The 8,141-nt window shown below is 34.5% G+C and overlaps 1 pseudogene; it reads right to left on the bottom strand.

Annotated features, from left to right (window-relative positions):
- Nucleotides 1-6,611: 6,611 nt before the first annotated feature.
- LOC102959579 lies at nt 6,612-7,550 on the bottom strand (annotated as a pseudogene).
- Nucleotides 7,551-8,141: the final 591 nt, after the last annotated feature.

The following is an 8,141-nucleotide window of genomic DNA, read 5'->3' as shown; positions in this document are numbered from 1 at the left end:
ATTTCCCTGATGACATGTGAGGTGGAATATACTACATAGGCTTATTTGCCATCCTCATGTCTTTTTTGGTCAAGTGCCTGTTCAGGTCTTTTTCCCAGTTTTTGATTGGGTTGTTTATTTTCTTATTGTTGAGTGTTAAGAGTTTTTGTATATTTCAGATAACAGTCCTTTATCAGATGTATCTTTTGCAAATATTTGTCCCAGTCTGTTGCTTGCCTTCTCATTCTCTTCACATTGTCTTTTGCAAAACAAAAGTTTTTAATTTTAACAAACTCCAGCCTTATTGATTCTCCATTTGATGTTGATTCTAAAAAGTCATCACCAAACCCATGGTCAGCTAGCTTTCTCCTATATTATCATCTAGGAGTTTTATAGTTTTGTGTTTTACATTTAAGTCTGTGATCCATTTTGAGTTAATTTTCGTGGGATGTGTAAGGTCTGTGTGTATATGATGATGAGGAGTTTGCATATGGAAGAATTATTTTTACAAATACTCACCAAATTGTGTAAATACTCACCTCAAAGACTTTTGTTTCTCTTGTTCCTCCTCCCAGAGACCAGCTTTCATGCTAGTTGTATTTTATTTATAGCTATTTAAGCATGTTTCTTTTTCCTCCCACAACTATTTATAATTACATGTTATTGACATATGACATACTGTTAAAATTTTCTCAGTATTCAGTATTCTAAGTTATGTCTAGCCTTTGCTAATAAAAATTATAGAATAAAAAATAATTCAGGGTCAAAGAGGTTAATTTTATATCATTAAGTGGATATTTAAGAGTCACTGGTACAAGAATTTCAGGACCTAGCACAGAATCCGCTCTATAAAATGCACTCCACAAGGGTACAGCAATTAAATGCTCAGTTCCTGGACACTTCTTGACATATTTAACACTGGCATTTAAATGGATGGATAGGTGGATGAAGTGTTGAATGGTAGTATAAAAAATATGTGGTACAGATTATTATAAAGGAAAATTTGGCTGCATTATGAAATCTAAAGTAAGTTCCAAGGGAAGCTTGAGAAATCTCAAATATATTATGGGTAGGAGAGCAGGGATCATTTGACTGATTCCCTGCAGTCTGGTAACTTAGGGATGGGGTTGGCCTCCTGCACAGTTCCATAAAAATTGGATACAGCTAAATGCAAACAGATGAAGGCAACTGGTTTTGGTAAAATGATGAAGTGGTGAATCAAGCCTCTAACATGCTATATCAGATAAATTTCAAGCAGTGTTTGGACCTTAGAGCAGGAGCAGATGAAGTTCCTTCAAATGCTGAAACTGTGGAACAGAATTGGGGACCAACTCTCTGCCTTGCAGGACTACTAAAAGAATTAGAATTAGACCCCAGTTGGGGCAGTAAGGAATTTAAACTTCTGTCTGTTCTTCCTCTTTTCCTAGTCTCTTTTTTTTTCATTCCCCTCCAGTCACCTTCAGTAAATATGATAACCCATGTCAATAAAAATCTGGAATGATTGCCAACTTTTTCCCACTGATCACTTTGTGTTGCTGCTTTGATGGACCTACTTATCTTTGATGTGGCCTAGGATCTGGAATCTTCATTTACTTTTATCCAAACTCCTGGATATGATGTATAGATCCTACCAGATACTAATATTTGTTATTATGGAATTACGGTAATTTGGACAGTAAATTATTGGCACATGGATAGAAAAGTAGATGAGTGAGCCAAGAAAAAGACCTATCTATATGCTAATATCTGATTTACAACAAAAGTGTCATGAAGTACAATATGGAAAAGAAGGACATTTCAATAAATTGTTCTGGGTCAACTGGGATATTCATATAGAAAATTTAATCCTTATTTCACGTCAAACACAAAAATCAATTCTAGATAGATCATAGACATAAATGTAAAAATAAAGAAGTTGTGGTATATCTATACAATGGAATATTAGCCATAAAAAAGAATGAAATCTTGCCATCTGCAACAACATGGATAGAACTAGAAAGTACAATACTAAGCAAAATAAATTAGTCATCAAAAGACAAATATAATATGATGTCACCCATATGTGAAATTTAAGAAACATACAAATGAGCAAAGGTCGAAAGAGGGGGAGAGAGGAAAACCAAGAAATAGGCTCTCGATTACAGAGAACAAATTGATTGTTACCAGAAGAGAGGTGAGCAGGGAGATGGGTTAAATAGGTGTTGGGGATTAAGGAGTACACTTGTCATGATAAGCATCAGGTATTGTATGGAAGTGTTGAATCACTATATTGTACACCTGAAAATAATGTTACACTGTATATTAACTAGAATTTTTAAAAAATTTAAAAAATGATATTGACACTAACTTGAAAGAATATCATCATGTTATTGAGTTCAACAAAGATTTCTTCAACAGGACACAAAGAACAAAAACTTTAACTGAAAATATTAATGAATTCAACTTCATTGAACATGAAAACTTGTATTCCTCAAAATTTCCATAGGAAGAGTAGAAATTCAATTCACATAGTGGAAGCAGATATTTTCAGGGGATATATCTAAGAAAGGATTCATACACAGACTTTTACAGCTTCCTAAGAAAAATATAACACATTTCTAAAGAAATGGACACAGACTTTAAATAAAATGATGTTCCACTAAAGAGGACATCCAAGTAGCCAATAGCTATAGTTTTTACAACATTATTAGTGGTAAGGAAATGTATATTAAAACCACATCCAATAGCATTACATGATGCTAACAAATAATGGAAGCAAATAAACATACATACCTACCCCCGCATAAACACATATACAAAACCAAGAGTGCTGATAAGGATGTGCAGCAATTGGCTTATATGTAACAGGTGAAAGTGTAAAATCATATATATATATATATATATATATATATATATATATGAAAAACTGTTGGAGCTTTCTAATAAAGATAAAAACATACCCTCCCAATCACTTAGCAATCATACACAGGAATTATTACTGATTGCAAATGTCTGTCAAACAACATGTAGAGAAATATTAATAAGAACCATATTCAAAATAGTAAAAAATGAGATAAAACTCAAACGTCCATCCAGAATTATTAAGTAAATTTGGTACATTTATAAAATGGAATACTATACAACAATAAAAAGTAACAAGCTACAGTTAAATGCAATCACATGAATTAATCTCATAGACATAATTTTTAGTGAAATAAGCCATCACAAAAGACCTATATGATTTAATTACTATTAAAATCATAAACTATACAATCTATAGTCATAGATACAAAAAATGATGAACTCTGGAAGTAATCGACTGATAAAGGGCATGAAGTATTCTGGGTTGTTAGTAGTGCTACATATTTTCTTCTAAGCAGTGGTGACATATGTTCTGGGCTACCTACAAGGTGTGTAGGCACTCAGAAAACATTTTTGTAGGGACTCTGACCACATACAAAATTTGAATCACTCTAAATCAGCATGCCAGTACCATTCTGGTAGATCAGCCTTTAGCAATCCCGTGAAATAAATATTGCACCACCCAGTGGAGCGCTCTGCTCTCCAGGATACCACCCTAGAGTTGAGACTATTCAAAAAGCCTTGGGAAACTCTATAGGCATTTCCCCTGGAACTCTCTGGACATCTGTTCAAATGAATGAATGCAGAGTTCAATGAATGCAGATTATTGGGTTAGGGGTGTCCCAAAAAGGAGTGTGCTAAAGTGGAGAAACAGGGAAGCAGCCTGAGAGGGATACTTTGAGCTTGGGAAAGAGTAACTAGTCCCAGCCACTGGAAAGGGACTTAGACACTTTAAAGAATGGTATTCCAAAGTTCAGGACCCTATATATTTTATATGTTCATAAAAAGTCCATCAAGTTGTATGTGTAAGATTCTTTAATTTTACTATGTGTATGTTGTATTTGAAAATTTTTTGTTAATATCTTCTAATATTTTTATTGCGATATAACTGACACAAAGAGGTTGTTGCCTGCTTTCTCCTCTAGGGTTTTGATGGTTTCCTGTATCAAATTTAGGTCTCTCATCCAGTTTAAGTTTATCTTTGTGAATGGTGTAAGAAAGTGGTCTAGTTTCATTCTTCTGCATGTTGCTGTCCAGTTCTCCCAGCACCATTTGTTAAAGAGACTATCTTTTTTCCATTGGATATTCTTTCCTGCTTTGTCAAAGATTAGTTAGCCAAACATTTGTGTGTCTAATTCTGGAGTCTCTATTCTATTCCATTGGTCTATGTGTCTGTTTTTGTGCCAATACCATACTGTTTTGATGATTATAGCTTTGTAGTTGAGGCTAAAGTCTAGGGTTGTGATGCCTCCCACTTTGGTTTTCTTCTTCAATATTACTTTGGCTATTCGGGGTCTTTAGTGGTTCCATACAAATTTTATGATTGTTTGTTCTAGCTTTGAGAAGAATGCCAGTGCAATTTTAACTGAGATTGCATTGAATGTGTAAATTGCTTTGGGGGGTAGTATTGACATTTTAACAATATTTATTCTTCCAATCCATGAACATGGAATGTTTTTCCATTTATTTGTGTCTTCTTCAATTTCCCTCATAAGCTTTCTATAGTTTTCAGCATACAGGTCTTTTACATCTTTGGTTAGATTTATTCCTAGGTATTTTGTGGTTCTTGGTGCAATTATAAATTGGACCAGTTTCTTGATTTCTCTTTCTGTTGCTTCATTATTGGTGTATAAAAATGCAACTGATTTCTGTACATTGATTTTGTACCCTGCAACTTTGCTGAATTCATTTAACAGTTCTAGGAGTCTTTTGGTGGACTCTTTCGGGTTTTCCAGGTAGAGTATCATGTCGTCTGCAAAAAGTGAAAGTTTGGGTTCTTCTTTGCCAATTTTTATGGCTTTTATTTTATTTTGTTGTCTGATTGCTGAGGCTAGGACTTCTACCACTATGTTAAACAACAGTGGTGAGAGTGGACATCCCTGTTGTGTTCCTAACCTCAGGAGGAGAGCTCTCAGTTTTTCCCCAATGAGGATGATATTCTGTGGGCTTTTCATATAGCTTTTATGATGTTTAAGTATATTCCTTCTATACTGACTTTCTTGAGGGTTTTTATTAAGAAAGGATGTTGTATTTTGTCAAATGCTTTTTCTGCATTGATTGACAGGATCATATGGTTCTTATCTTTTCTTTTATTAATGTGACGTATCACATTGATTGACTGATTTGTGAATGTTGAACCAGCCCTGCAGCCCAGGAATGAATCCCACTTGATCATGATGAATAATTTTTATTTTTAATTTCTTAAGGAACTACCGTAGTGTTTTCCATGATGGCTGCACCAATTTACATGCCTACCAACAGAGCAAAAAGGTTCCCTTTCCTCCACATCTTCACTAACATTTGTTATTTCTTGTCTTTTGAGAATAGTCATTCTAACAGGTATGAAGTGATATCTCACTGTAGTTTTGATGTGCATTTATGTGATTATTAGTAATGCTAAGCACCTTTCATGCACCTGTTGGCCATCTCTCTGTCTTCTTTGGAAGATGAATTTTTTAAAGAAAAAAATTGTTAAGCACCTAAGATGTGAGCAGCAAGATACCATGAAGTAAACATTGGCCAAATACATATCATTGATCAAAAACTATAAAATGAGCATAGGATACTGAGGCTTATCTGATAAGCCATGAGGAATAAGTGAAAATTAAAAAGTGCCAAAGTGCTTAATAATGAATGAATGAATATCTAAAGTTCATGAATCTAAGAGTAATTACTATCTATGGCATTAGATTCGACCTTTGAGAATATAATTGAGATGTATAGGAATTCACCCATTTAGAGGTATTATTCCTGAGCATCTTAAATTCCTTACCATACTGATACTTCTGTGAAGTCCCCCTTCACTGATAGAGATTGATATACATTTATATAAATGTATTTATATTTCTATAAGTTTTGCAGTATTGCATATACATGCATCTACAGACAGACTAGTTCACTTTGAACAGTAAGACACTTATGGGAGATCTGCATAGATATGATGAGTCTGGGAAGATTCCACACAGAGTCAATCATGGGGAAAATTTCTCCTAATTCTTTTTCCTATGAGACCTTGAAACACCATTTATATTTTTATTTTTATACTTCTATGACTTATAAGTTTCTGGCATATAATAAAGTATCAATAAAACTATGGATAAAAACAAATAAGCAATTAAGAAAGTAAGGAAAGAATCTGTCACAAGTACTTAATGCCTATAGTCCTTGATGTAGATATATATAGATAGATATAGATATAGATATAGATATAGATATAGATATAGATATAGATATAGACATTTGGTAATGTGGCCAACAGAGTTAACTGTTTGCAAATAAAAAGAAGCATTTTATTCCACATAGTCGTGTCCATAAGACCTGCTCTGTAGAGGTTATACAGGAAAGTAATAAAATTTTGTAACTAAGTTGTCCAAAGCTTTAGGTATTCCATAAATTTTCACAGTGATTGTTTGGACATTAATCCCATTATATGCTCTAGATGGGATATTTAGGGATATTATTAATGAAATAATACTAAGTTTAGAGTCTTTTTTTTTCTGTTGCAAGATTCTGTAGTTGAGAAACACAATCTCTTTTACCTAGATTAAAATGAATATCTGAGACAGTTTATGTCAGCCTCTTTTCAAAAAGATGCTTGAAACCCTTTCTCGAATTTGCTTGGTCCTCACTCCGTAGATGACAGGATTGAGGGCAGGTGGAACAACCACATATATATTGGCAAGGAGAATATGGATGTATACGGGAACGTTCCTGCCAAACCGGTGAGTCATGAAGGAGAAAAAAGCTGGAGTAAAGAAGGCTAGGATAACACAGATATGGGAACCACATGTATTAAGTGCTTTGAGTCTGGCATCCTGGGAAGGAAGGCAGAAGACAGCTCGGAGTATTCTCACATAGGAGATGACGATCAGAACCACGTCAACAAACACCAGTGATATAAGAATTAATCCAAATATCATGTTGACCTTTATATTGGCACAGGCTAGGCGAGCAATTCCCATGTGCTCACAGTATGTGTGGGGGATTACATGGTGTCCACAAAAGGGAAGTCTCAAGATGAGAAACACCAGAGGGATAACCAAAATGAAATTGACACCAAACACAACAACAAGGATGAGACCAATCGTTCTGTTAGTGAGAATCAGGCTGTATCACAGAGGGTTGCAGACAGCAACATGGCGATCAAAGGCCATGGCCACCAATACGACAGTCTCCATGGCAGTGAATATATGAATAAAGAACATCTGGGTGACACAGCCCTCAAAGCTAATCTCCTTTAAATTAAACCAGAATATGCTTAACATTTTGGGGATAGTGGATGTGGACAGGCCCAGATCAATGGAGGCTAACATAGCCAAGAAGTAAAACATAGGCTGATGAAGGCTGCGTTCAGTCTCGATCACAAACAGGATAGTGATGTTCCCCACAAGGGCAATCAAATACACAGAACAAAAAGGAAACCCAATCCATATGTGCATCTGTTCAAGACCTGGAACTCCCAGCAGGAGGAAATAGGAGGGGTGGAGCTTGGTATCATTTGAGGGGGACATCTTCTCTCTGTTCTTTTGGAATCACAGAGAAAACAAATTATCAAACATTTAAAAAGTCATACTATATCCCATAAAAGAATACAATAAATTTGGAGTGGTGATCAGCGGGAAATTGTGAAAGAGATTTCATGCTAGCCTTGAAAGTATAGATTCATTCAGACATTAAAAAATACTAACAATTCTGCTAAGTGTAGCAAACAAATCGAAGAAAATCTGATTTTATAATATTATTATTCTGGGAATGAGACAGACAGTATCCAAATAAGCAAAAAATAAGTGTGTGTGGGTATACATAATATGTATAGGTGTCATATATGTATATATTCACATATATATCAGGTAGATATTAAGAGATATAAGTGACTTAAAGAAAAACAAAACATGATGGTTGGATAATAATGAAGCTGGTGTCACTTTAAATTTATCATGAAGGAAGTTCGCTTTAAGCAGATAAATGAATGCAATATGGGGATAATTTAGTGTAAAGTTAATAATGATCATTAAATAGTTTTTGTTTTTTGAGTATAGTTGACAAACAATGTTACATTAGTTTTAAGTGCACAACTTCTATATTCACAAGTGTAGCTACCA

The sequence above is a fragment of the Panthera tigris genome, chromosome D1 (genome assembly GCF_018350195.1).
Source record: "Panthera tigris isolate Pti1 chromosome D1, P.tigris_Pti1_mat1.1, whole genome shotgun sequence".
Taxonomy (NCBI): domain Eukaryota; kingdom Metazoa; phylum Chordata; class Mammalia; order Carnivora; family Felidae; genus Panthera; species Panthera tigris.
This window is presented reverse-complemented; position numbering and strand designations above follow the sequence as displayed.